Raw genomic sequence first — 6,864 nt, 5'->3', positions numbered from 1 at the left:
TAATGATCTATATGGGAACAGAATCTAAAAAAGAGTGGATACCTGCATATGTGTAACAGCAAAAAAGAACATGACATTGCAAACAAGCTATATTGCAATAAAAAAAAAATCTAAAAAAGTCCTCTGTAGTCCCAGCCACCCCTCCACAGTAAACAGTTTTCTCAATGGAATGGACAAAACCCTGAGACTGCGTGATTGGGAGGGAACCAAGGGGGCGGTGCCAACAGGCAGCATGGAACGCTGCTTCACACTTATGTTACAGATGATGTGAACGCTCCCCATCTTGTACCCAGCCTCCATGGCTGTACAGGGAGGGCTGCAGCTGCAGAAAGGGAGTCAAATTCTTTTTATCCGTGACCACCGATGGACACGCAGAAGCCCTGGGTTTAGATCAGAACACATGTGGACTCACTGGCTGGATGACTGGGGCACTTCATCATTCCCACCCTCCCTACTTTTCTCGTCAGGAAAATGGAGACCCTGGCCCCCCGGTTCGCTTGTCCCACCCAGCTACTGGAGCATCAAATGAAGGCAAAGGCATGAAAGACTATTTGCAAAATAACAAGCAGGGCTGCAGGAAGAAGGGGGTCACTTGACCTCCCAGAGGTGGATGGGCAGGTGTGGACACGTGAAAACCAACCACCCACATCTCCTCCTTCCTGTCCAGGGCTGGAGGGAGGCAAGCTGTGCGGTGACCTGAAAGGAACCTTTCTGTCCCCAAAGCAGAGAGAGATAAGAGCTGTGAAGCAAGAGAAGCGAGCGCTGCTACAGGCGCTTGGGGGTTTATTTTTACCCTCTTATCTATATCCTGAAATGTCAAGCGTGGAGCCACCTCGCTGCCCAGCCCCCCACCATCCCCAGCCACTACACGTGGCAACACAGCCTGGAAACAGGCCCCTTCTCCTCCTCTGTTTCTCTGCCTCTCCAAGAGAGTCACGGTGCTATGGTGACAGGAGGCATGGAAACCCTGAAATAGAGAAGTGGGAGGAGAGACCTTTTATTTGGGTTCTGGAACAGGCTCACTTCCTCCTAGAGGCTTGGGGTGCAGAGGAGGCCCTTGGCACTGTTGGGTACCTATTCTAAGGTTTCCTTATAGATGGGCCCTTTATGTTGCAAGACATAGAAATCCTTATTTAAATTGGGTTATATAATAAAGAACATTTAATTGGCTGAGGCCACTAAAAAGACCAGCATTAGGTCAGGCTTCAGGTGAGGCTTGATCCAGGGACTTGATGCCATCACAAGGACTTCTTTCTCTCCTCTTGGTTCTGCCTTCTGTGGTGTTGGCTTCCTCTTCAGGCACCCTGCTGGGCTTCCCCACAACCTCTAGCAGTTCCAGAATCTTCCTGCATGGTCACAAATGGTTGCAGCGGCTCTAGACCTCATATCCATAGACTGGTGCTCCTAAGGAAGAGAGAGGAAATTCTTTTTGCCAGCAGGGGCCATGAAATGTCTTCCTGTGTTTCATTGGCTCTGGCTGGGTTCTGTGCCCATCCCTGAGTCAATCCCTTGGGTGCCGGGGTGGGATGTGAAGAAAACACTGATTAGACTGAGACAAAACCAGATTGCCAAGAACAGGGAAGCAACGATTTCCCAAAGGAGGTTTCAGGCACTGACCCCAAAAGGTGATGGAATGGATACTGAACAACAAGCAAGAGACTGTTTCATGGTTTGTTCACTTTGTACTTTCATCCTCTCCTGCCCAGGAAAGCCTCTGAGATTAGGGGTGACTGTTTTTATCCAGAAACAGGCCAACATTAATCTCTTCTGTTTCCATCTATGGGTTTCTGTGCGGTTCTGAGTTCTAAGACTTCAAGGTCTTTCACTTTCAAAATTTCACTAAGGCAACAGAAATCTTCCTCAGGTAGGTACATAGGTACAGGCTGAAATGCCATCCATTTACCTACCAAATGCTGCCTCTGAATTCAAACTAAAATTCACACTCCACACCCTGGCTTACCCACCACTCACCCCCTTGATACACGTTCAGCCACAGAAACTTCTTTTCTTAAAAATATTTATTTATCTGGCTGTGATGGGATCTTTAGTTGCAGCATATGGAATCTAGTTTCCTGACCAGGGATGAAAGCTGGGCCACCTGCATTGGGAGCGAGGAATCTTAACCACTGGACCACCAGGGGAGTCCCTAGCCACATTCAGTTCCTATTCCTCCTTAAACAAACCAATCTTTCTTGTGCCACAGATCTTTCCTATTTGTCCTTTCTCTCCAGTTAGAATGCTCTTCCCTTAAAACTTTTCACAGTTGGCTCCATCTCATCATTCAGGTTCTGCTCAAATGTCACGATTTCTGAGAGGTCTTCTCTGCCCAGCCTAGCATATAAAACTATCCGAAATTCTCCTGTCCCTGATGGTTTGAGTAGCTCTCTCCTTCACTAGTTGTAAGCTCTGCAGGTTGTACTGGTCCTGTTGATACGCATACCTTCCTGGTTCTGTGTCTGGCACAGTGTAGGTACTCAATAAATATTTTGGGACCAATGAATGAAAATTCTTTTTCTGAACCCTTGGAAACTTTTAGAGGTAAAGGCACATTCTTATATTTTTTTCTTGGCTTTAACTTTGTGTTGTTGTTCAGTCACTCAGGGGCTTCCCTGATAGCTCAGTTGGTCAAGAATCTGCCTGCAATGCAGGAGACTCCGGTTCAGTTCCTGGGTCAGGAAGATCTGCTGAAGAAGGGATTGGCTACCCACTCCAGTATTCTTGGGCTTCCCTGGTGGCTCAGCTGGTTAAGAATCTGACTACAATGCAGGAGACCTGGGTTCAATCCCTGGGTTGGGAACATACCCTGGAGAAGGGAAAGGCTACCCACTCCAGTGTTCTGGCCTGGAGAATTCCATGGACAGCCCATGGGGTTGCAAAGAGTTGGACACGGCTGAATGACTTTCACTTTCACTTTCAGTTGCTCAGTCAGGTCTGACTCTTTGCAACCCCATGGACTGCAGTACAACAGGCTTCCCTGTCCTTCAGTATCTCCTGGAGTTTGCTCAAAGTCATGTCCATTGCCTCAGTGATGCCATCCAACCATATAATCCTGTTCACCCCCTTTTCCTCCTGCCCTCAATCTTTCCCAGCATCAGGGTCTTTTCCAGTGAGTCAGCTCTTCTCATCAGGTGGCCCAAGTATTGGACCTTCAGTTTCAGCATCAGTCCTTCCAGTGAGTATTCAGGGTTGATTTCAGGGGACTCTTGAGAGTCTTCTCCAGCACCACAGTTTGAAAGCATCAGTTCTTCAGTGTTCACCCTTCTTTATGGTCCAATTCTCACATTCCTACATGACTACTGGAAAAACTATAGCTTTGACTATACAGACCTTTGTTGGCAAAGTGATGTCTCTGCCTTTTAATACATTGTCTAGGTTTGTCATAGCTTTTCTTCTAAGGAACAAATATCTTAATTTTATGGCTGCAGTCACCATCCGCAGTGATTTTGGAGCTCAAGAAAATAAAATCTGCCACCATGTCCACTTTTCCCCATCTATTTGCCATGAAGCAATGAGACTGGATGCCAGATGTTAGTTTTTTCCATGTTGAGTTTTAAGCCAGCTTTTTTACTCTCCTCTTTAACCCTCATCAAGAGGCTTTTTAAATTTGGTTCCGACCAAAACGCTAGGCATAAAAGAAATAATATATACTACTTTTCAAATAAAGAGCTTACTGCTGAAAGGATTCACTCAAAGTTGCACCAAAATGAATCCAGAAAGATACCTGGGGGTGCCAACTGCTTCTGTGACAAGTTCCACTTCCAAAGCCGGTGTACGTGAACATTTGAAGGCATAAAACTGCAGAGGGGAATGTGTGGCCATCTTCCCATCCAGATCTCTAAGTATAGTGGGCAGACTACCATTCACAAGTAAGACCATGAAAACATGTGATGATGATACTCTTTACTCCTTGACCCAATGAGACAGAGTGAGAAGAACGTCCCATAAGAAAAAGATTTCACCCTGTCCCTAGCAGACCCATAAGTCAATGTCAGAACTTCAGCAAGCTGATGCCTCGAAAGGAATCCCCATGCTCTCCATGGACACAAACTCTCCCTAAGGTAACTGAGACCTACCGGCCTGTGACAGTCCTCAGGACAGCCAGGTGACAGTGTGCATGACCCAGAGCAGCTAATGGAAACTCGAAGACACACTTCCTATAGATAGATATCATTGTTTCACTACTCCACAGACAACTCACCATCTGGGGCAATTCAAGCATCCTTAGTCATTGCTAATTCACTGCTCACCAACCCTCAGAGTCGATCCCTCTCTTAGGCTCTGAACTTGGCTCATGGGACCCTGAATTTCACCTTATAGCAGTGGTACCCAACCTTTTTGGCAGCAGGGACCAGTTTTGTGGAAGACAATTCTTCCACAGACTGGACAAGAGGGGGTGGCTTCAGGATGATTCAAGTGCATTATGTCAAGTGCATTATGTCCTTTATTTCTATTATCACTACATTGTGACATATAATGAAATAATTATATAATTCATCATAATGCAGAATCTGAGGGAGCCCTGAACAACTAGATGGTCCCATCTGGGGATGATGGGAGACGGCAGCAGTCACTTCCAGGGCCAGCATTATTGCCTTCGCTCTACCTTAGGTCATCAGGTATTAGATTCTCATAAGGAGTGTGCAACCTTGATGCCTCGCATGCGCAGTTCACAGTAGGGTTTGTGCTCCTATGAGAATCTAATGCCGCCACTGATTTGACAGGAGGTGGCTGCTAGGCTGCTAAGTCGATTCAGTCGTGTCCGACTCTGTGCGACCCCAGAGACGGCAGCCCACCAGGCTCCCCCATCCCTGGGATTCTCCAGGCAGGAGCACTGGAGTGGGGTGCCATCGCCTTCTCAGGACAGGAGGTGGAGTCAGGTGGTGATGTGAGTGATGGGGAGTGACTGTAAGTAAAAATGAAGTTTCACTCAATCGCCCACTATTCATGTTCTGCTGGGTGGCCAGGTTCCTAATGGGCCACAGACTGGTACCAGGGGTTGGGGATCCCTGCTCTATAGAACTCACAAACATTTATAATAATAATAAAGAATCCATATTTCAGTAATAATCTGATTAATATACATCTTCCCCACTGGACTCCAAACATCTTAAGGCCAGGGAGAGATCTCGAGCTCACTATGATACCTAGGCATTTTAGCTGTGCCTAATATGTAGACCATGCCTCCCATATCTTTCTGAATGGAGGAATGGACAAATGAATGGAGCTCAGGCCTGCTGGGAAGACATCTCACAGTCAGACTGACTCAGTTGGAAGGGAGCAGATGTCAAATTTTTTCAGAGTAAATCACACCTTGTCATCTCATGACTACCTTGTCTTCCTCATCAAGGCATCTCCTGTGCCTAGAATAGCATCTGGCATGGAGAAGTGAATCAACAGATACTGGGAGAAGAAGCACATGAATGGACACTTCCCTGAGAAGCTTGGTTACCTTCTTAAGATAAAGTCCTGGAAAGGCAGGATGTTATTCTGTGATGTTACTAGACATTGAATATTTAGGTGTCAATGTCCTGCATTAGACCCAAAGATACCATTGAGGTCATTCCCTTCAAACTCAGTGGGTCTGGTTCTAGGAGTTGCTAAACCAGCAGGTCAGCATGGGGACAGGGGGACTGCAAACCAAACTATTTTTTCTTGAGACGCTCTATTGGACTGGCCTATACCACCTTCAGGGGTTACATACTTCAAGTTCAAGTGCATTATGGCTCTTGGTTCTCATCACACACCCTGAAAAAAAAAAAAACACACCCAGGGATGGTACTGTACCTTGTGAGACAGTCTGGCCCCAGGCCCTGCTACCAGGTCGGGAGGGTATGGAAAGGGGTCCTCTTTCTCCACGGCCACATCTTCCTTACTGAGGGATCTGAGTCCAAATGGGTCTCTTTGTGTCTGAAGTTTAAGCAACCAGGGGTGCAAATATCAGGTTAGGGTCCCTCCTTTGAGGGGGAGAGAGGTCAAGATCAGCTCTTCGATCACTAACCCAAAATCAAACATCAAAAACCTCCCCCAAAACCATGATGAAAAAGCACCATCAAGCCCAACTTCCGAGCACGCCTGGGTCTCCAGCCCACCCCAGCCCAGCGAACGGAAGTGGCTCACCTCTGAGTTAGAGAACCCCTTTCAGAACCAGAAGGAAAGAGAAAGGGATTTACAGGTTCGTCACAGAGTTGTAGGCTCTGGCTGGCCCCCAGAATGAGTTCATTATTTATTCTTAGAGACGGGACTCGAATTAAACAAACAGTGCCTATAAATAGAGTGGGATACACTCAGCTTGGTGTCACTGAAAGGTCCTTTTCACAGGGACAGACGCGCTAAATGGATGTTCTCAGGTTACCCTGCTGGTACTACGTGGGGAAGGGTTGCTCTTTTTCTTTGTAAGCATGGTTCAAGAGGAGGGGGGAAAAACAACAGGCGAGTCAGACCTTGGGAATCGGCCCTGTTTCCGTCTTCCTCATCACCTTTTCTAAACGCTCATTGCCGTTATAACTGAGAAGGAGCTCCCAAGGAAGGATGTCGTTCTATAAACACCCTGGCTGGGCAGATTGGCAGGTCCCTCTGGGAATGGATCCTGGGGCAGGCTGTATTTGACAGAGTGTTCTGCTCTTTAAGATTAGATTGCAAACTCCTTAAGGGAAGGGACCAAGTGCTAAGATTTCTTCTTGATTTCTCCTATTCTGCCAAGTACAGGGATGACTAGGGTTTCAGATCTTCAGCTGTGAATTAAAAAGGACCCTCTTTAAGCATGGCCAGCTTCATGGTGGGAAGTATGTGTTCCAGGCCTGATGGAGCTCTGCTTGGAGTCACACTGAGCGTATGCTTGAAAGGGAATCACTTCTCCCTGAGAGA

At 47.0% G+C, this 6,864-nt stretch overlaps 1 long non-coding RNA gene across 1 annotated transcript; it reads right to left on the bottom strand.

The window, feature by feature from the left end:
* Positions 1–1,138: 1,138 nt before the first annotated feature.
* On the bottom strand, positions 1,139–6,208 carry LOC104996432. The gene is made up of 3 exons (XR_826190.1): positions 6,118–6,208; positions 5,785–5,907; positions 1,139–1,404 (listed from the first exon to the last, which is right to left on the bottom strand). It is a non-coding gene; the product is annotated as an uncharacterized LOC104996432 (long non-coding RNA).
* Positions 6,209–6,864: the final 656 nt, after the last annotated feature.

This window comes from Bison bison, unplaced genomic scaffold (assembly GCF_000754665.1).
Source record: "Bison bison bison isolate TAMUID 2011002044 unplaced genomic scaffold, Bison_UMD1.0 scf7180017864293, whole genome shotgun sequence".
In the NCBI taxonomy this organism is placed as follows: Eukaryota; Metazoa; Chordata; class Mammalia; order Artiodactyla; family Bovidae; genus Bison; species Bison bison.
Note: the sequence above shows the minus strand (reverse complement) of the source record. Positions and strands in the feature narration are given on the sequence as shown.